This window comes from Macaca nemestrina, chromosome 1 (genome assembly GCF_043159975.1).
Source record: "Macaca nemestrina isolate mMacNem1 chromosome 1, mMacNem.hap1, whole genome shotgun sequence".
Taxonomy (NCBI): domain Eukaryota; kingdom Metazoa; phylum Chordata; class Mammalia; order Primates; family Cercopithecidae; genus Macaca; species Macaca nemestrina.
The window spans coordinates 220,276,016-220,296,577 of NC_092125.1; the positions used below are offsets into that span (position 1 = coordinate 220,276,016).

Consider the following 20,562-nt stretch of genomic DNA (forward strand, 5'->3'; position numbering starts at 1 on the left):
CTGCTGAGAGGCTGGGCAAAGGGACTAGATGTCACTACATCCATTTCCTCTTCCCTCTGAACACCCAACCAGACTACATTACCCAGCCCCTTTGCAGTTGGGTGTGCTTGTGAGTCTGAGTTCCACCAGTGGAATGAGAATGGAAGTGATGTGTGCCACTCCCAGATCTGGCCCGTATAAACCCCTCCCAAGCCATCCCCCAGACCCTTCCCTTAAGTTGACAACCTTGAAACCAGTACTGAAGACTGTATGATCTCAAGGGGAAAAGAGCCTGGATCCCTGAGTCACTGCATGGAGGAATGCTATCTGCTGATCAGGAGCACCTGTTTAGACTTTACATGAGTGAGAAATAAATGTTTGCTGTACTAAACCAGTGATATTTGGAGAATTATCTATTATAGTAGCTAGCATTAGCCTAACTCATTCAGGTGTAATAAATGGCTGTTGATAAAGTAGTTTCTGAGTCCTAATTGGTATGCTGCATACTGATAACCAGTTATTGTCAGGTAGTGTTGGAGAATTCCTGGAGTTTAAATTCTTCATCTCACAGATGCATCGGCTGAGGGCTTCAGTGATTTGCATAAGGCCACAGAGTAAGTCACCACAAAGCTAGGACTCAGATCCAGGATTTTTGATTCTGTCATTGGCTCTAACACCCCATTTGATCTCCTTTTCTATATTATCTATGATGGCAGCATGGGCCGTTGTGACCCCAAAGTGAGTATTGAATAGCCAAGAATCTGGGACATGCTAGAAAAAAATGAGATAGAGCCTCCTCCTTCTGGTCACACTTTATCAATTACAAGGGGAGGGGAAGATAGCATATTCTTGGGGTGTTTTTTTTTTCTGTTATGTACAAACCAGCAATTCAGGGGCTCATTTGATTGCATTTATACCTCAGGAGTGAGAGAAAGTCATTTGACAACAGTCATCTCATTGGCTTTGATCCATGTGTTTCCTAGGATCAACATCTCTTTTCCCTACTAATAAGAATCAAATAAGAAACTAATAATAAACCTTACAGGCATGAACTGAAGTGGCTATAGAATAATAATAGAACCAATAGCATCTAGTTTTTATTGAGCACTTACTGTATAGTAGGCACCAAGCTAATACTTCAAATACACTCATTCATTGATTCACAGTGACGAACTTATGAAGTGGGACCTATTATTACCCCATTTTAAGGATGACAAAGCAGAGGTTTCCAGGATGAAGTAACCTGTCTGAAGATGCACAGTGCCCAAGGGAGACCTTAGGCTTCTTTGAGACCATCAGTTATGATCTTAACACTAAACTGAACTGTCTCATGACTACATATAAATGCAAATGCAATGTTTTCTAGCACCTCAAGAGGTCATAAATTATGGCCACCAAAGGGGAGAATAGACAATTCAGACACAAGTTCTGTGTCACAGAGTCACCTTCCATGCCAGCTTATAAACTTACAGGGGAGTCACATGCGGAAATAGAAATTTACACTAAGAAACTTGTTCTATCCCATTATTAAGGTCTTCTAAATCTCTAGTTAGAAGGTAGGGTAAATTCCAACAAGCTATAGAGGAAAAATGTAAAGCACTACACATAGGGATTGGACTCAGACCCAAGTTCAAGGCCTCCCTCTGCCAAGAACAAGCTGTGACCCTTAATCTTTCTAAATCACAGTTTTTTCCATCTCCAAATAAAAAAGGAGTGAGGGAGATAATGCTTACTCATAAGGATCTTATGAGTTCAACGAAATAATAAAATAATACTGTTCAAGCACTTATTGTACAATTTACCTGGCTCTCAGATGGTGCCCAATACATGGCAAGGGTTTATTTCAAGTGTTATTAGTTTTTTTAAGAAACAACTTCCCAAGTCACCTTGGAAATTTTATGTAACTCAGACCAAACTCGGATTATGCTCACCTTAGTCTTGTTGTGTTTGTTTCGCACAAAATCCCTGGAGGCTCTAGAACTGCTCAGGCAATAAGGTAGCCACTAGTCACATGACGCTATTTACATTTAAATTGATTAAAATTAAAAAGTCAGCTCCTTGGTCACGCAAGCCACATTTCTAGTGCTCAATACCCACATGACGTTAGTGGCTGCTATATGGGACAGCACAGCTGTAGACTATTTGCATCACTGTGGAAGGTTCTGTCGGAGAACGTGGGTCTGGAGGAAGAATAGAGCCTGAAATAACGTAGGGAACATATTCACTGCAGAGGGTGGTTTGCATAAGGCTCTGCTGGAGGCAGGTTGCTGGACCAAATGAGCCACAGGGCTCTTTCTGCATCCAGGAGAATCTAATGCTCCTGGGAGAGAGACTCAATTTTTCAGAACATCTTCCTGTAGATATTTCTTGAATAATGACAGCAGGTTTCTCATGGCAAGAAGTCTAAGAAACTAAAGCGGGTGTCCCTCAAGTGCGGATTCCTCTCCAGGGCTTGGGCCCCTGAAAGGGTCCAAATGACAATTGATGTTAGGTTAAGGACACACTTAGAGGGCCCTTAGATGAATAAGATTTTCATATTTGCTGTGAAAATACTATTCAAGGAAAAGATAAAACATCAGAGACGTTGTTTGCCATAGAATTAATGGTCTGAAAGGAAAAAGGAATATGAATTTTCTTTACATCTGTTCATCTTTTGCATTTCTCCTCACCAATATGATCATATCTTTATATAAAATATGTTACATAGACATAAAATATTCATATTCAGACTTTTTTAAAATTTAGAGAATAACACCTCAATAACACTTTTTATTCTAAAAATGTTATTTTACTTCAAGAAGCACTCAAAGGCTTTTATAAACACACTTTTGTAATACAGATAGGCAATGTTAAAGCAGAATATATTATGTGCCAAAACAGCATTTATATTATAAATTTGTTTTGTTTTTTTAAGGAAGCTAAGGAGAGAGAAACCCAGTTGGCTGCAATCGAATTAAGGAACCACAAGCTATTTTTCTTCCTTGTCTTTTTTGCAGCTCATGGTGCAATTTTATTCCCCCCATTTTTAAAGATCATTAAAATAGAGCCTTAATCTATTTTTTTGCTAAATGAAGGCACCTCATTAGTAGATACACAGGAGCATGAAACACTTCTAAGGCTTTGGACTTTCTTCAGTTTTGAATCACAGATCTTCAAAGCTCTCCTATTAGCATGCCACTGTGTGGTTCTGTGAGCCATGTGGATAACATACTCAGTATGGTTCTGGGAATGCAGACCAGAGAAGACAAGCCAAGAGGGAGGTCAAGGCTGGGATACCCGGGCCACCTAATGGCGTGGCAATGACAATGCAGATACCTCCTTGGCTGGCCAACAATGAGTAGGCCAGCACTGACATCCTTCTTAATACATGATCTAGAATTTTACATTCAGCTCGTGTTTATAGGCTCCACCTTCTTCCTTTTGTTCAACATTAGAACTGTCTTTGCCTTTATTCTCCACGCTTCCCAAAGAAGATGAGATGCAGAAGATTCAGTCATCTTCTCCGAGTCTGGGAGGTCTGGGAGAGCAGGTTCATGCCCTTTTACCATTTTCACATCTATTTTGAATGTCAATTTCCTCCTCTCCACTGTGCCAGAGATGCTTTTCATTGTGCCTACCTGCCCATGGCCGTTCTCTGAGCAAACGGCTCCCAGTGATCTACAGAACACTGTCTCTATCCCCTCAGCCAAATATAATTAAGTGAGGTCACAATGTCATTCGAAGCTATCCAGAGGTCTAGGAGAAAAATCAAACTTCTTGGTTCCCCAGTTTCTAATTTTGTCATCCTATATAGATTATTTAAGCTTTCTAAGCCTCAGTTTCCTCATCTGAAAAGCAAGGACAATAATATTTGCCATAGGGTTGTTGTCAGCATGGAGAAAGATGGTGCATAACATAATGGAGTCCCTGGCAAAATGGTAATGGTCACTGCTGCTGTCGTTGCCATCATCATTATAGTCATTATTACCAATATCAGCATCACCATTGTCATCACCATCATTGTCAGAACTCAGTTGAGTGGGAGAGGTGAGCTGAGGAGTGTGTTGAGTGAGGACTGAGGGTGCCACTTTGATCTATAAGTAATGCACCAAGTAATCAGAGGAAGTCAGTCTACAGACAAGAGATAAATAACCAGGATGGGCAGCACTGGCATTTAGTGGGCATGGACCAAGGTTGCTAAGCGTCCTGCAGTGTTCAGGAGTATAGGTATACAACAAAGCAGCATCCTGAGTCTCACACAACTTCCAAAGATGCTGTTGAACAATGTGTATAAAGTCTAAGCTTCCATTCTACATACATACATAATATACTGTTTACAAGGTTTTAATACATACTGAATTTTCCAGGAAGGTAGCTACTGTGTAATTTATAGAAAGACCACTGTATTGTTTGAAATTTGCTGAAAGCCAGTCACTGTGGGGGTTTCAAACATGACTATAAATTCTCTGACACTCCTCTCATCAAGAGGTGGGCTCTATATACTCACATCCTCTCTGCCTCCAGTCCCATGTGACTGCCTTGACTGGGGGTATGTCAGAATGACGCTGGTGACTTTTGAGACTAAGTCATGAAAGATGTTGCAGCTTCTGCTGGGATACTTGTCCTTAGAACTCTGCCAGTCTTGTAAGAAATCTAGGCACCCTGAGATCACCAGGCTGGAGGACCACCTACGGGGAGTCCTGTCTGCAACCCTCCAGCCAAGGAGTCAGGTGAGTGAGTGAAGCAGAGCCATCCCAGAAGTGATTCCTTCAGCTTTAATTCTTCCAGGTCCTGGCATTGGATCCATCCCCAAAGAGGGCCCAGACATCACGGGGAAGAGAAGAACTATTCTCACTGTGCTCTTTCTGAATTCCTGACCCATAGGATCCAAAAGCATCATAAAATGATGGTTTGAGGCCGCTGAGGTCTAGTTTGTGACACAGCAAGAGATAACTGAAAGACCCACCACTTTGAAAAATCAGATTGCCCATACAATCTGACTTTATCAATCTATATTTGAAGTTGTCATATTCACAAAGATTCTACATATAGGTGGAAATAAATTTGTAGCTACTTCATTGTTTCTTCTTCTGTCTGAACATCTGTTTATTTCTTTCTTTTTCTTTCCAACTTTTAGGTTAAAGGGGTAAATGTGCAGTTTTGTTACATGGGCAAATTGTGTGTTGTGGGGGTTTGGTTTACAGATAATTTTGTCACCCAGGTTATCAGCATAGTACCCAACAAGTAGGTTTTCAATCCTCACACTCCTCCCACTGTCCACCCTCAAGTAGGCCCCAGTATCTATTATTCCCTTTTTTGTGTCCATGCGTACACGATGTTTAGCACTCACTTATAAGTGAGAACATGTGGTATTTGGTTTTCTGTTCCTGCATTAATTTACTTATGATAATGGCTCCAGCTCCATCCATGTAGTTGCAAAAGACATAATCTCATTTTTATGGCTATGTAGCACTGCATGGTGTGTATATACCATGTTCTCTTCATCCAATCCACTGTTGATGGGCATCCAGGTCGATTCCATGTCTTTGCTATTGTGAATAGTGCTGCGATGAACATTCACATGTATGTGCCTTTACAGTAGAATGACTTACATTCCTTTGGCTATATACCCAGCAATAGGGTTGTTGGGTTGAATGGTAGTTCTATTTTAAGTTCTCTGAGAAACTTCCAAACTGCTTTCCACAGTGGCTGAACTATTTCCCATTTCTCTGCAGCCTTACCAGAATCTGTTTTTTGTTTTGTTTTTCACTTTTTAGTAATAGCCATTTGACTGGTGTGAGGTGGTATCTCATTGTGGTTTTGATTTGCATTTCTCTAATGATTAGTGATATTGAGAATTTTTTCATATGCTTGTTGGCCACATGTATGTCTTCTTTTGAGAAGTGTCTGTTCATGTCCTTTGCCCATTTTTTAATGAGATTGTTTGGGTTTTGCTTGTAAATTTGCTTACATTCCTTATAGATTCTGGATATTAGACCTTTGTCAGATGCATAGTTTGCAAATATTTTCTCCCATTCTGTAGGTTGTCTGTTTACTCTGTTTATAGGGTGGTTTTTTGTTTTGTTTTGTTTTGTTTTTGCTGTGCAGAAGCTCTTTAGAGTCTTCATCATGAAGTCTTCACCAAGGCCTATGTCTAGAATGGTATTTCCTAGGTTGTCTTCTAGGGTTTTTATAGTTTTGGTTTCACACTTAAATCCTTAATCCATCTTGAGTTAAATTTTGTATATGGTGAAATGCAGGATCCAGTTTCAATCTTCTCTGCATATGGCTAGAAAATTATTCCAGCACCACTTATTGAATAGGCATTCCTTTCCCTATTGCTTGTTATTGTCGGCTTTATCAAAGATTAGATGTTTGTAGGAATGTAGCTTTACTTCTGTTCCATTGGCCTATGTGTCTGTTTTTTTTGCACCAGGACATACTGTTTTAGTTACTATACCCTTGTAATATAGTTTGAAGTAAGGTAGTATAATGCCTCCAGCTTTGTTCTTTTTGCTTAGGCTTGCTTTGGCTATTCAGACTCATTTTTTGTTTCAAATGAATTTTAGAATTTTTTTTTCTAATTTTGTGAAAAATGTCATTGGTAGTTTGAAAAGGATAGCATTGAATCTGTAAATTGCTTTAAGCAGTATGGCCATTTTAATGATATTGATTCTATCTATTCTTGAGCATGGAATGTTTTTCCATTTGTTTGTGTCATCTCTCTCTGACTTCCTTTAGCTGTGTTTTGTAATTCTCACTGTAGGGATCTTTTGCCTCCCTGGTTAGCTGAATTCCTAGGTATTTTTATGAATGGGATTATGGTCCTGATTTGACTCTCAGCTTGGATGTTGGTGGTATACAGAAATGTGGCTCATTTTTGTACATTGATTTTGTATCCTGAAACTTTGCTGAGGTCATTTATCAGATCTAGGAGCTTTTTGGCAAAGACTGGGGTTTTCTAGGTATAAAATTATATTGTCTGCAAACAAAGATAGTTTGACTTTTCCTCTTTCTATTTGGATGTATTTTATTTTTTTCTTTTGCCTGAGTGCTCTGGCTAGGACTTCCAGTACTATGTTGAATAAAGTAGTGAGAGTGGGCATCCTTGTCTTTGAACATTTATTAAACTACAGCTTACTTTCTGTTTTAGATAAATTACTTACTCTGTAAGCCTCCTTTATATTTCAGTTTGGGTAATATATTCATTTTACTTTGAAATTAAGTGTTTAAGTAGGTTAGATTATCTATGAAGTTTATTTTAAGGGAGCAAAGGGATGTTGTAAAATATTTATTATGAAAAGGAAGAGCTGAGTCCAACATGCCAAAACCACCGAGCTAGGCATTTTTTCCCTGAGACCTGGGGAGGACAATTATTTTATTAACATCTTTCTGATCATCCTGGCTGTCTGAGATTCTTGAGGCATCCCTACAGCCATCCCCCACTATGTCATTTCTTAGCTGGTACCTTCTTTCAAACTAAGGAGGCTTGACTAGGTCATCCAGTTTAGTATTAACCTGTATGAGTTCTTCTTTTTCCTTGAAAGAGAAAATGGAAGCCCAAAGAGATTAAGCAAAACTGTGTTTTCTCTGGCATCTGCTGGCATCACCCAGATCCAAGAGGTGGTGTCCTGTTCCTTTTTTGTCTTCTTCTTCTTGGTATAATCATTAAAAAACAAATAACATTTCTTTTAGTTTATCTTAGTATGTTCCACTCTTCATTGTCAGCTTTGGTAGAACCTTTAAAACCCAAATAATATTTCTTTTTGGTTGCTCATGACATGTTCTACTCCTTACGCTTTGTGTTGGTTGGTCCTTCTCCCCACTGGTTCTAGGCTTTCATTTGCCCTTGACTAGACCGTGCTCCTTTGGCCGTTATGAAATCTGAGCTTGTCATATGCATCCTGGGCATTACACCAAGATAACTTTTGACTTTCACATAAAAATCAATGACAGTTGGGTATGAGACATTCCTTTTTGGCAGTTCACCCCTGGAGCATTTAAAGTTTCTCTCCATGAAAGTATGTTGTTGCAAGGTCCACCTTGCTAAAAATTAAAAAGACTGTAGATCTTATTTTAGGAAGTTAGTGCCCTCTGCCCTGACCATCGTAAACTCTAAATGGTGCATGGCTCTTCCTTCATGTTTGTTGAAGATACTTTAGGGGGTGTCTTCCTAGCCCTTGCTGATCACCTCCTTTGCCCATCAGTGTGGACTCCCAACTGCTTTGTCTGTAACAAACATGACACAGCCCCTCTGACCATAGCAGACTGGACCCAGGGTGGACAAATCAGCCAGATAGATGAGGTTTCCCTCATGTGCAAACACTCTTAATTAATCCAGAGTTTTTCCTTTTGGATCAGTTTCATCGTTGAGAGTCTTATATTATCTGAAAATTTAGTTTAAAGCAGTTTAACAGTAATTTATGCAGGATTTCTTGTCAAATTTAGCCTAATATTTGCAAAAAGAATAGAAATCTGGGAGAACTTTAAAAAGACTGACCAAAGAACATAAGGAAGAAGAAGACACACAAAGAAAATTATAATGATAGATTATGGAGTTCTATCACACCAAAAGGAGCATGGGCAGGAAATGCACATTATGGGTGAGTCAGTACAAAATGGTACCAAGGGGGTCTCTCTTAAGTGGCTTGCTGATGACAGGGTTTGTAAAGCTTGGCTTTACACAGACCCAAAATAGACAGCACATAAGTTCCTTAGGCATTGGCACTGGGATCACAGCCTGTGCCAGGAAGCAGCCTGCTATAGTTGGGTTTTTGCAAAGTTTAGGAAAATAAGCATTTTCAAAAGAACTTGATGCTAGTAACCATTTCAGGCTGCCATCTTTGTTTCTGCAAGATAACAGGTGTTCTGTGCCCCCAAGGGTGTTTCTTGCTTTGTCCTGTGCCTGTGGACCACCTCTTCCCTGGGCAATCCAGAGAGCTCCTGCACCATCCAGCAGCTGCAACCACACTGGCTCCAAAAAAGTCTGAACCCAACTCTTTTTTTTTTTTTTTTTTTTTTTTTTTTGAGACGGAGTCTCGCTCTGTCGCCCAGGCTGGAGTGCAGTGGCCGGATCTCAGCTCACTGCAAGCTCCGCCTCCCGGGTGAACCCAACTCTTGAAGAGGAACCCACCTTCCATGTGTGCCTCTCCTTGGGTAAAGCTCCCTCAGCCCTAAAGTACTCTTCAGCGTTCTCTTTATAGCTTTATAGTCTCCTACTACAGCTTAATAATTATTTATTTTAACTTCTCTAGTTAAAACAATGATGATGAAGATCTTGAGGATGATGACAATAATAATAACAAGGGTAGTTACAGAAGGCTTTCAGCATGGTAAATACTAAGTTTTAAAATTATCCTGAGATACCTATTCATCATGATATTTGCAGATTCAAAATACTGGCACATCATGACGGTTGTAGATTCAAAGACCAACTCTGGCAGTGAAAGAATGTCATCCTTAGATTTTGGAATGAATAGCCTTACATTCGTCCTTCTTGAGAGATCTGTGCTGAATCCCCAAATCCAAATTTTCCTCTCTATTTCACAAATTATATTTTAATTTTTGGTACGGAGACTATAACAGCTCACTGATAGTATTCCGCAGCCCAATGGGTCCTCATAGTGACCTCTGGAAGTTTCTAAAAATGTTTAGGCATAAATCCAGATCTAATGGTCCCAAAGCTAGGCTTGCACCGTAAATTACAGCCACTCCTCTGCTCCAACCACAGAACAAAAGCAGGAACATAGACTCCTTTATAAAAGGTGATATCCAAGAAAAGTGAAGCTTTAACCAGCACTTACTTATTGCCAGCATTTAAATGGTTAAGTGTCTTATAATACAGAGAGGGGAGAGTGGAAAGAGTCTCTCGATTTCTGCTTCTAATAAAATCACTAAGCCTCTGGCCCATTTCCCCCGGAGTTCCCCATGGGCATGGCCATGACCAGCTGTACGGTTAATCTCCCACAAATAATCTTATCACCCAGAGAATGGAATTGGTAACTTTTAAAGAGCTATCTGGAGCCAGAACTTCTGAGATTTTACACCTTTAAAACCCAAATTTGTCAAAGAACCCAGAGCAAATTAACCTATTTCTCTACTCAGAAGAGAAGATGAAATATTTCCATCTTCACTGACAAGGACTTCTGGCAATTTGGATGAATGATGCCAAGAGAAGAAAGCAACCGGCTTATAAACTTCCTAAGGAAACAAATTTCAAAAGAAACCCCAAACATCACGAATCACAAGCTGCTTTGTTTCCTTATTCATGACCTTCATCTACCTTCCCTTTCATCAAGTAAATGGAAATGTGTCATTCTGATTAACGGTGATTGCTTCCTTGTCATACATCAACTAAAATGAGATGTTTCACCGTCACAGATTTAAGGGGACATGGGCATATATTTAAGAGGTATTTTTTTAAAAGGCATTCTTGATTATCCATATCACTTAAAAAATTCTTGTCTTCTTTCCACCCCATCCCCTTTTCTTGCAGATCTTTAAAGGTAGAGAAATGATATGACATTCAGTGGTGGCTGATTATAGCCTTGTTGGTATAGCTGTATTGTTTACAAAATTGGTGCAATGATGCTGACTCGTAACAGGATTATAATAAGCCAGAAAATAATTCTAGCTGGCAAGCTCTGCAGTGATTTTCCTATGGAAATCATACCTCAAGCTCCTCTTTTTAAGGAGTTTTAATGCAACTTATTATTTCCCTTCTTGGAGGCAACTTATCTAAGCAGAAAGAAAAAGACAAAGGAATCTACATGGATTGTGATTGCAAACATCATGATTTTAAGATATAAATTTCTAGAGGGTGAGGATAGTATAGAAACCTGTATAATGTTAACAGAAGACTCCAGGGGCAGGGACCATGCTGCTGGTTTCTTAGTGTATTCTAAACCTCTAGCACAATACTTATATTTAGAATTCAATACTTACCTTTTGAATATAGTTGTGAAGGTCAAGCATTGAGTCTAAAACATATTGAAAATCATCCACAAAGGGATGGTAACTAAAGATATGAAAGAGGAAGAGATTAAAAGGAAGTGAATTAATGAATGAATGAGTGATTACATCCTCAGGGCAAATAAACACTAAGCAAGATGACAGGGTTAGTATAACTATGACCTAGACAGTGAACCCCTTGGGTGCAGGAACCACACAACCTACCTGATTAGCCAGCATCCCGCACCAAAGTCAGCTTTCAGTAATGCTTGTGGGATGAACAAGCAGATGGATAAACGGAGGAAGCCGCTTCAACCTAAACCTTTACCTCTAGGCACAAACAGCAGATGCTGTATCTGTAATAAATCTTTTTTCTTAAAAATCAATGTAAATTAAGGCAATTTCCGCAGCAGAAAAAAATAACCTGACAAGTGTAAGTATGGTTGGGAATAAAAGCCCTGGAGGATAAATGTGGGACTATCTATGTTTGATTGCTCCTCCCTCCATAGAAGAAGCATTTGCACTTTGTTTATGTTAAGCTAGTAAGATAGTGTTGATGGCTGCATTAATTCTAATATTCATAACCTAAGCTAGCGGTATAAAGTGCCTGGTACTGGTCTGGAGCTCTGAGTGTGCTATCACCAAATCAGATGCAGACATGGTGTGATCCACCAGGGAATGAGGGTAGACCCTGCCAATTAAGCTACCACAGGGAACCTTATCACTGGGTTTGGATGAAGTCCATTCAAAGCCTTGCACACAGGAAAAGTTCCAGAGAGCATGTAAGTCCTCTTGACACAGAGAAATAGAAGTTGTCCTAGTTTAAGACAACAAACATATCCACAGGGTAGTTGGGGATGACTCAAAGATTCTAAGTCAGGACCAGGAAGCAGAGAAGCTATTAATTGGGTTGGCAAAGTCACCAGAAGGATTTGGTTGGAAGAAGAAAATGGGTCCAATTTTGGGCATATCAATTTTGTGGTGACAGATGGACATACAGAAAGAAATGATGAGCAGAGAGTCAGAAATACATGTCTGGAGCTCCTACCGGGCAAGAGTATCATAGATATTTCCGTGTTAATTGCATATGACTTCAGGTAATGCCAAGACAGGAGAACATAGAGAGAGAGCACAGAAGGCACGGCCAAAGAGGTGATCAAAGCAGCCAAAAGACACCAAAGGGACAGTTGGAAGGCAGGAGAGAGGTCAGGACACCCTGGTGGTTCAGAAGAAAAGGAAGAAAATAATTTCTAGAAGGCAATACTCAACAATGATGACTTGGGCAGAGTTTATGGGGAAGAGGACTGAAGAAATGTCACTAAGAGATGATCAATGGCCTTCAGACAGTGGGTTTCAGTCGTGTTGGGTGATGCAAACTAGAACATATGGATTAAGAGTGAGTAGTTATTGAGGCAGAGGGTTCTAAATATTCCTTTAATGTGAATTGATGGTTTTTAAAGTAAGAGCACATATTACACATCTTAGAAGATTCAACTGAAATGTTATTGCCCTGGTAAGTTTTTGCTAATCTCCCAATCAGAAATAAATTTCCATTTCTCTATACTATCATAATACTTTGTCCATATAGCACCTATCATATTTTGCTTCATACTATAATTGCCTTATTTTAGGTGCAGCACTTCTCCAATGCCTACCCAAAAGAGTTGGTTGTTCATGAAATATTTGTAGAATGAATGAACGAAGACCTACTTGTTTACAGGTCTGCCTGTCCAATGTGGTGTGGCTCTTATATTGTATGAAACCTACTGGAGAAATGAATAAAAAGGCCCATTATATATATTTTTTAAAAGCTTATTAGTTGTAAAATATTACAGATACAGAAAACTGCATTAAATAAATGCTTAGTTTAATAAACTATTATAAGGTCAACACTTTGTAACCATGATCCAAATCAAGACAAAGAAATCTGCCAGATACCTCATAAGCCCTCTACACAATCATTCTAACCACAATTCTCTTCCCTACACCCTCAAAAGTAATCTCTGTCCTCACTTTTATGGTAATTGTTTCTGAGCTTTCCTTTACAGCTTTATCACCTGATTATACATCCCTATATTTCATTTTCCCTGTTACTTTTATATGTCTCTATTAGTTTCCAGGTTCCCCTTCTGTCTCTCCACATGTGTTTTTCATGTAATTTATTTGTTGAAGAAAACAAGTTTGTCCTATAGAGTTTCTTACTATCTGGATTTTGCTGATTGCATCTCTGTGGATCTACTGGATTGATCATGGGGTTTCATTTTTGGCAAGACAACTATAGAGATATTAATAGTACTGTATTCTTCTATCACAGCCATGTGATGTACGGTTGTGTCTTTACTTATGATAGCAGCAAATGATGTACACTGCCTAGATCTATTAATTTATCTGAGTTGCAAAATAGTAATATTCTAATTTAATCATTTTTCCTTTAGTTATTAGTTGAAATATTTCTATAAAGAGAAAATTTACTCATCTACGACTTGGTTATCAGGGATGAAACTCATATAGAAAAGACATAATAGATGATTTTTTGCCCTCATTATTTACCAGTTTTAAAAACAAGTGGTTCTTTATTATTTTCAAAAATGACAAATTATTTTCTATCCTTATACATAAATTTAAACATACTTATTGAGCTTCAGTTCACCAAAAATATTATCTTTACTGAATATAAACTGTCTGATCTCTGTCCAGTGGGAACATCATTAGTTCTTTTGTCCTTTTGACATAATCCTAATACTTTTCTAGCTTCCTTGCTAATAATATATGTGTATGACTCAATCTCCTAGGCTCATTTTATACAAATTCTGCCCAGACCTAGAACCCTCTAAATTCCCAAGAATAGCTGTTTTCTTTTAGTGGGAAATAGTATTTCAAGATCATAATCTGGGTCCTAGAGATGTCATTGCTATTGGGTTGCATTCTCTTTCTAAGCCTTTTCAGTACACATGAGTATGAACTCACAATGTATGCGATACTTCCAATTTAAATTCAGTACCACAGGATTTTTACTTAACCTTTTCTACCTGGCATATATATTTACTTTCTTCCATGCCAGAATATTGATTCTAGAGAACACGGGGGATTCAAGAATTAGAAAATCACATAATTGCCCATGTGATTTATTTCATTATATATGAAACAGACTCAGTTAGCATTAGCTATTCTTCTACTGTAAATATATATATAGCACTTAGTATCAGGCTCTATGTTAATAACTCTCTAGTTATTTTGGCTTATCAGAATTTACTCTCAGTAAATTCCTCAGAAAAAGCTCATGGGAAAAATATTCTCCAAGTCACTGAGTTTGCCTGAGCCTTTCATGTGAATGTCAATTTAGTTGGTTATAAAATTTTTAGCTCACACATCTTTCCTTAGTTATCTTAAACATATTATTCCATTTCCTTACAGGATAAAGCAATGTTGTAGGAAAGTCTACTGAAAGTCTGATATTGTCTATTATAAGTGATTTGATCTTTTTGTCTGGATGCCTAAATTTTTGTTTGTCTTCAAAGTCTAATAGTTTTATTAACTTTCTCTCAGTGTTGGTTATTTTGGGTCAGTTTCCTGAGTTATGTGGTGTGCACTTTCAATATGTAATTAAAAAAATTGTTTTGGAAAACACTTGAAATTATAGTTTTGGGTATTTTTTTGTTCCCTCATTTTGAGTTTCTTTGGAGCCCTTATTATATGTATGTTGGCTCTTCTTTTGTCATTGTCTCTCAAATCCTTAAAAAAATTTCCATTTTTATCCTTTCTGAGTGATATAACTTCATTTATAAATCTTCCTAATTTGGACTTAATGTATTTTTTCACATCATGTGACATTTTCTATTTTTTATTTTTTATTTTTTTTGAGATGGAGTCTCACTCTGTCACCCAGGCTGGAGTACAGTGGCGTGATCTCAGCTCACTGCAAGCTCCGCCTCCCAGGTTCACGCCATTCTCCTGCCTCAGCCTCCTGAGTAGCTGGGACTACAGGCGCCCGCCACCACACCCGGCTAATTTTTTTTGTATTTTAGTAGAGACGGGGTTTCACCGTGTTAGCCAGGATGGTCTCGATCTCCTGACCTCGTGATCCACCCGTCTTGGCCTCCCAAAGTGCTGGGATTACAGGCGTGAGTCACCGTGCCTGGCCCATGTGACATTTTCTTAGTTTTTTTTTTTTTTTTTTTAAGCTTGTTAGAGATAGTGGGTTGTAGTTTTTATTTGAAGGAGGATGGGCCTGTATTAGTAGCATTTTCAAATTTTTTGTGAAGCTATATTACTCTTTATTCTTTTTAAAATAATAAGTTTATACCTATGTCTTAGTAAATTTTGTGTTGCTGTTACAGAATACCACAGACTGGATAATTTATAATGCAGAAAAATTTATTGGCTCACAGTTCTGAAGGCTGGGAAGTCCAATATCAAGGTGTCAGCATCTAGCAAGAGCCTTCTTGCTGCATCTTGACATGGCAGAAGAGCAAACAGAGAGGGAAAGGAGGCTGAACTTTCCTTTTTATAACAGCATAGTCCCCATTAAATCAAATCATTTCTTAAAGTTCCTATTACTTAATACTGTTATAATGGAAATTAAGTTTCAACACAAGTTTTGGAAGTGACAAATACTCAAACCGTATCAACTGTGATCTTTTCCTGTTGCTCATTTCTATGTAAAATTCGCTCTTTTAAACTTTTTTTATGTTTTGAGACAGAGTTCCACTCTTGTCACCTAGGCTGTAGTGCAATGGTGCGATCTCAGCTCACTGAAGCCTCTGCCTCCTGGGTTCAAGGAATTCTCCAGCCTCAGCCTCCTGAGTAGCTGGGATTACAGGCTCCCACCACCACTCCCAGCTAACGTTTTGTATTTTTAGTAGAGATGGGGTTTTGCCATGTTGGCCAGGCTGTTCTCGAACCTGACAGGTGATCCAGCCACCTAAGCCCCTCAAAAGCGCTGGGATTACAGGCTTGAGCCAACACGCCCAGCCTCTTTTAAACTTTTAATTGGGATATAGTTCAGTATAGTTTTACTAACTTTTCTAACTTCAGGCTTTAGAGCACCTTCTCCTTTTGTTTTCATGTAGTTTTCAAAACATACAGCAGCTTGTTCTCTGGGGTCTCTTACCTCTAGACACTTCTTCCACTTTTATCTTTACCTTCTCTTTCCCTTGTCTTTATACTGCTCAGTTTGGGTCCTGCTCTCAACAGTTTGATCTCAGTGAGTGACTACCCTGGAAGGAAGTTTCAAGTGTTTAAGAAACCCAGACCATTCCACTCCTTTAGATCTTACTGTTAACTCTTTTGATTCACCTACTAGTGGAGTACACAAAGCCCCTCCCAGTTTCGGCTACTTTCCATAGAGTACATGTTGGACATTTTGTGATCCTCAGGCATGTCAACTGCTTTGTTTCTCCCCTTAGCTTCCTCCTGCTAAATTATGGCTGATATCATGTGGGCCCTTGTTGCTATTAATGGTTTGTCTCCCAAAAATCATATTTTTGTCAATTTAATTTGTTAATGACATTCATGTGTTTTGGTTTTGCTATCTCTTTGCTCTATTTTTTTTAAAAACTGAGGATATTTAAAAGTTCTCCTGCCACTGCCACAATATTCCAAGATATTTATATTTTTGTATATTATTGATATAGTAACAAAAATTGAAATATAGTATGTTTTAGTTGGGAAAAAAGAAACATAATTAAAGACATTATTCCTGTAGAAGTTGGATGAACATTTCTTTAATGAGAAGCTTAGCCTGCCTGACCTCTCAGTTCATCTCTAGTTCTGGGATTCTATAGCACAAGCCTTGAAAGAGCCAGAACAATGTGGTATACACAGATTAGAGCCTATCAGATCTGGGTTCAAATCCATCCTCACCAATTATTATTTGCATGGCCTTCAATAAGCTTTTCTGTAGGCTTCAGTTTCTTCAGCTGAAAAACGAAGACAACAGTACCTTTAGAGAGCCAAAGAGCCACACCTATAGCAGTTTTCTTCATTTCAAGAAGTAAACTTTCACCAAAAAGAACCAATCCTTGTGCAGAAAGTTAAGGCTATTCAACTGCAACTTACATGAAATATCAAAATTCCCTCTAATACTACCAAGCTGTGGCCTCAGAATATCAGTAGACATTAGAATACCCAGTTGTTAGGATAAATGGGAATATGTAAGCACTGGTAGGACTAAGGCCTAGAGGAGAAGGCCCTTCCCACATTCCTTCTAAGTCTGTTCATCAGGAAGGAATTTGGTGATCAATGATATAATCATTTTGGTTAAATAAATCCTATAAACTATACTCTGGGGACTCTCCTGACACAGCCTAAAAAATGAATAACCTGCAATGACAATCACACAGCTCTCATTCCTTCTACATCACACTTATCTAATGAATTGGTGTCAAACACAGAAAATTATTAGAATAATTTCCTGAAGGGCTTTGTCACTTCAAATCCAAACTTTGTCAATTTCATAGCTCCCCACATGAGAAATGACTTTTTTGATAAATGCTTAATGTACACATTACTCCAAGAACACTTAAGTTAGAAACATGAGATTGCCAAAAAGCTTTATGAAAGAAATGCAGGCACATCTTTCTGCATACCTAAATGTTGCCTAGCCTAAAGCTATTTTTAAATTTTCATTTGATTTACTGAGCTTTTCCAAATTCAGCACAATTTATCACCTTACCTGTGTTTTCTATCATTCCTTCCCAATCATAAGTTCTTGAGGATAGGGGCTATGTCTTCTTCTACTCTCCATTCCTTATGCTCAGCACACGGCCTTGGGCACAATGTACTTGCAATTGTGCTCATAGACTAAATTAAGTCAACTCCCCAGCTCCACGATCCAAATCATCTTGTACCACAGTCTTCATTCTGTTGATAAATGGCCACCTCTATTCTTTGTTTTTCATGCTCATTTATATCTCATATACAATCCATCAGTAAATCTTGTTGGTTCTTGAAAATATGTCTTTAGCACCTCTTCCGCTTTCTCCCTTTTTATTGTGTTTAGATAATTCTACTATTTTCATGTCCTTCTGGGAAATGATTAGGAAAGTAAATTAAAAATCATATATTTTGCTACTTATTTTTCAAGTCCCATAAGCATTTATTGGAAGCTGTGGAGTAAGAAGGTTGAGATTGTCAATTAAGCTGAGTTTGAGGGTTATCTCAAGATTTTTAAATTCATTAATTAAAAAATATTTACTGACTACACCATATTTCAGACATAGTTGTGGTGCTGGGTAAAGCAGTGTATAAAACAAACACAGCCCCCACTGGCATGATCTTGCCTTGAGTTTGGAAAGAAAGACATCAAACTGATAAGCAAATTCATGTATGTGATCATGTCAGATAATGATATATACTCCATATAAAGAAGGCCAGAGTGAGGTGAGGTAAGACCAGGTCCTTGGATCATTTCTTCTTCTACTTATATTCACATCTTTGATGATCTCATCCAATCTCATGATTTTAAAAATCAATTATATATAGATGATTCCCCAAATTGAAATCCAGACTTGCGTATCCATTTTCCTATTCCAATGTCTCTTCTTGCATGTCTAATAGGCATCTCAAACTTGGCATTTCTAAATCCCAATTCCTTAAGCCCACGCCAAATCTGGTCAGACCACCGTCTTCACTCTCAGTAAGTGGCCACCTCCATCGTCCCATTTGCTCTTCACACTTTTGTGTCCCACATATGATGCATCAGTAAAGCCTGTTGGTTCTTAAAAATATGCCCAGGCTCCTGACGCTTCTACTGCTACTGTGCTAATCTGAGCCACCACCAGCTGTCCTCTGGGCCACCACAGGTAGCCTTGTCACTAGACCCCCTGCTTCTAATCTTCCTTGTTCTCACATACACTAGTGTCCCCACAACAGAGTCAGAATGTTCCTTTTAAAAGTAAGTCAAATCATGTAATTCTTTGGCTTCAAACCATCTATTGGTTTCTTGAGAGTAAAAGCCAAAGTCCTTATCAGAGCCTATAAGTGACCTTTCTGACCTTTCTAACCAACTCACCTCTACTTCTCTCCCTCACTGGCTCTGTTTCAACCACACTGGCCTCTGTGCCACTCTGCAAGTGTGGCAGGTGCATTCTAGCCTTAAGACCTTTGCACTTGCTCTCCTCTGTCTTGGATACTCCTCCCCCATACATCTTATACATCTCCATGAATCCCTACTTCATCTCCTTCAGGCCTGTGTTGGAAGTAGGCCGTCCTATGTAAAACTGCAATTCTTAACCCCATGGCATGCCCCATCATATTTCTTGGTTCTAGTTTCCTATTGAGGCAGGAGGGGATGGGAGGAGGAGGGGGTCTTAGTAGCACGAGAGAGGGAGCCTGCATGGCCCAGTGAGAACAGTGAGCCAGCAACCAAGGGACTTGATGAAATCAACTCCACGTACCTGATGTTCTCAAAAGAGAAAGGATACAAGTGCTGAAAAACATAAATGATTTTCCATATCTACTTAAGAAATAATCTGCTAAAATAGCCTTTAAATAAATACAGAAAATTTACACATAAGAAAATCTTCCCAAGTAGAGGATGCTAAATACAGGTATGTATCCTGTTTGGTAAAATAAACATGTTCCTGAAAAGTGGAGTGTACATTTAATTCCTGAACAACAGATGTCATTTTGAATTCATTATAGGGATTTATTACTTAAAGAAATCCTGTAAGAATCCTAGTGTAAAGTGAATCACTGGTATCCTCTTTAACTTCATGGATAAAACTGCATTTTCATGTATTTGCATTGCTCAAATTCAAGGCATTTAGGCCTTCGAATTGGTTAGGAGGAGAGGTGGATTTTCAGAAAGCTTTTGAGGACAAAATTCATAAAATTTCCTACTGGAAGGAACAGACAAATATAATCAGCTTTGTTTCTGGAGGTGGGAGGTTAGAAATAGTAAGATGTCCTGACTTGCACTGGTGCTAGTGATTGTCAACTGGATATAAAGGAATTCTTCTGGCTACACCTACCTCCTCTCATTTCCCTGCTGGCAGCTGGGATACTGCAAAATTGATCAAGTAGGTCTCAGAGCTACTCTCACTTTCTATTCCATTCTAAGAGAATCATGATTTAGGTCTTAATTAAAAACAAATCCAACCAAAAATCTCATTTTACCTTTTTTATTTTCTGGCTTATAATCTGTGGTAAACTGACCCCCAGAAAAAAAGCTAGTCGTCTTGTTGAAAAGCTTTCTTTTGTTTTCCTTTAAAGCAAAACTTTAAAGAACATTTGTGATCACTTAACATCATTTCTCTCAAATTCTAAGGCTATGAAAAGCAGCGCCTTGAAGCAAAGGAACAGATGGTCAAAGAGAGGTTCGTCAATCACAGCTCCCCTCCCCACTCCTGAAAAGATGATGCCATCATTAATTTCCAAATAATAGTAAATCCTAGCAGGGGATGATGCCAACCATCTGCATAACCCATGCCAGGCACTGGTGCTGCTTTGGCTTTAAAAGAAGGGGGATGGCCATGGTTCTTGAAAGATTTCACCAAAACATTCACAGCAAACCTTATCAATGGAAGGAATGAAAGTCATGGACCATTCATAAGAGGTGTTCCAGCCCTCACACACAAGAGAAAACCAGAACCACAGAGATAAACACAAATTCCTAAGAGGGCTGGGCTTGTGGCAGAGGTGTCTGTATACATG

At 38.7% G+C, this 20,562-nt stretch overlaps 1 protein-coding gene and 1 long non-coding RNA gene across 4 annotated transcripts in view; both read right to left on the minus strand.

Moving 5' to 3' along the window:
- LOC105473204 (kazrin, periplakin interacting protein) overlaps positions 1–20,562 on the minus strand; it is a 1,227,585-nt gene that overhangs the window by 893,259 nt on the left and 313,764 nt on the right. The window lies entirely within an intron of this gene.
- The window catches only part of LOC112425122 (uncharacterized), a 34,179-nt gene that overhangs the window by 2,586 nt on the left and 11,031 nt on the right, over positions 1–20,562 (minus strand). The window contains exons 2-3 of the long non-coding RNA XR_003016135.2: positions 17,582–18,014; positions 1,911–16,826 (exon numbers count right to left, since the gene is read on the minus strand). This is a non-coding gene — a long non-coding RNA (uncharacterized lncRNA). The remainder of the gene's footprint in view (positions 1–1,910; positions 16,827–17,581; positions 18,015–20,562) is intronic.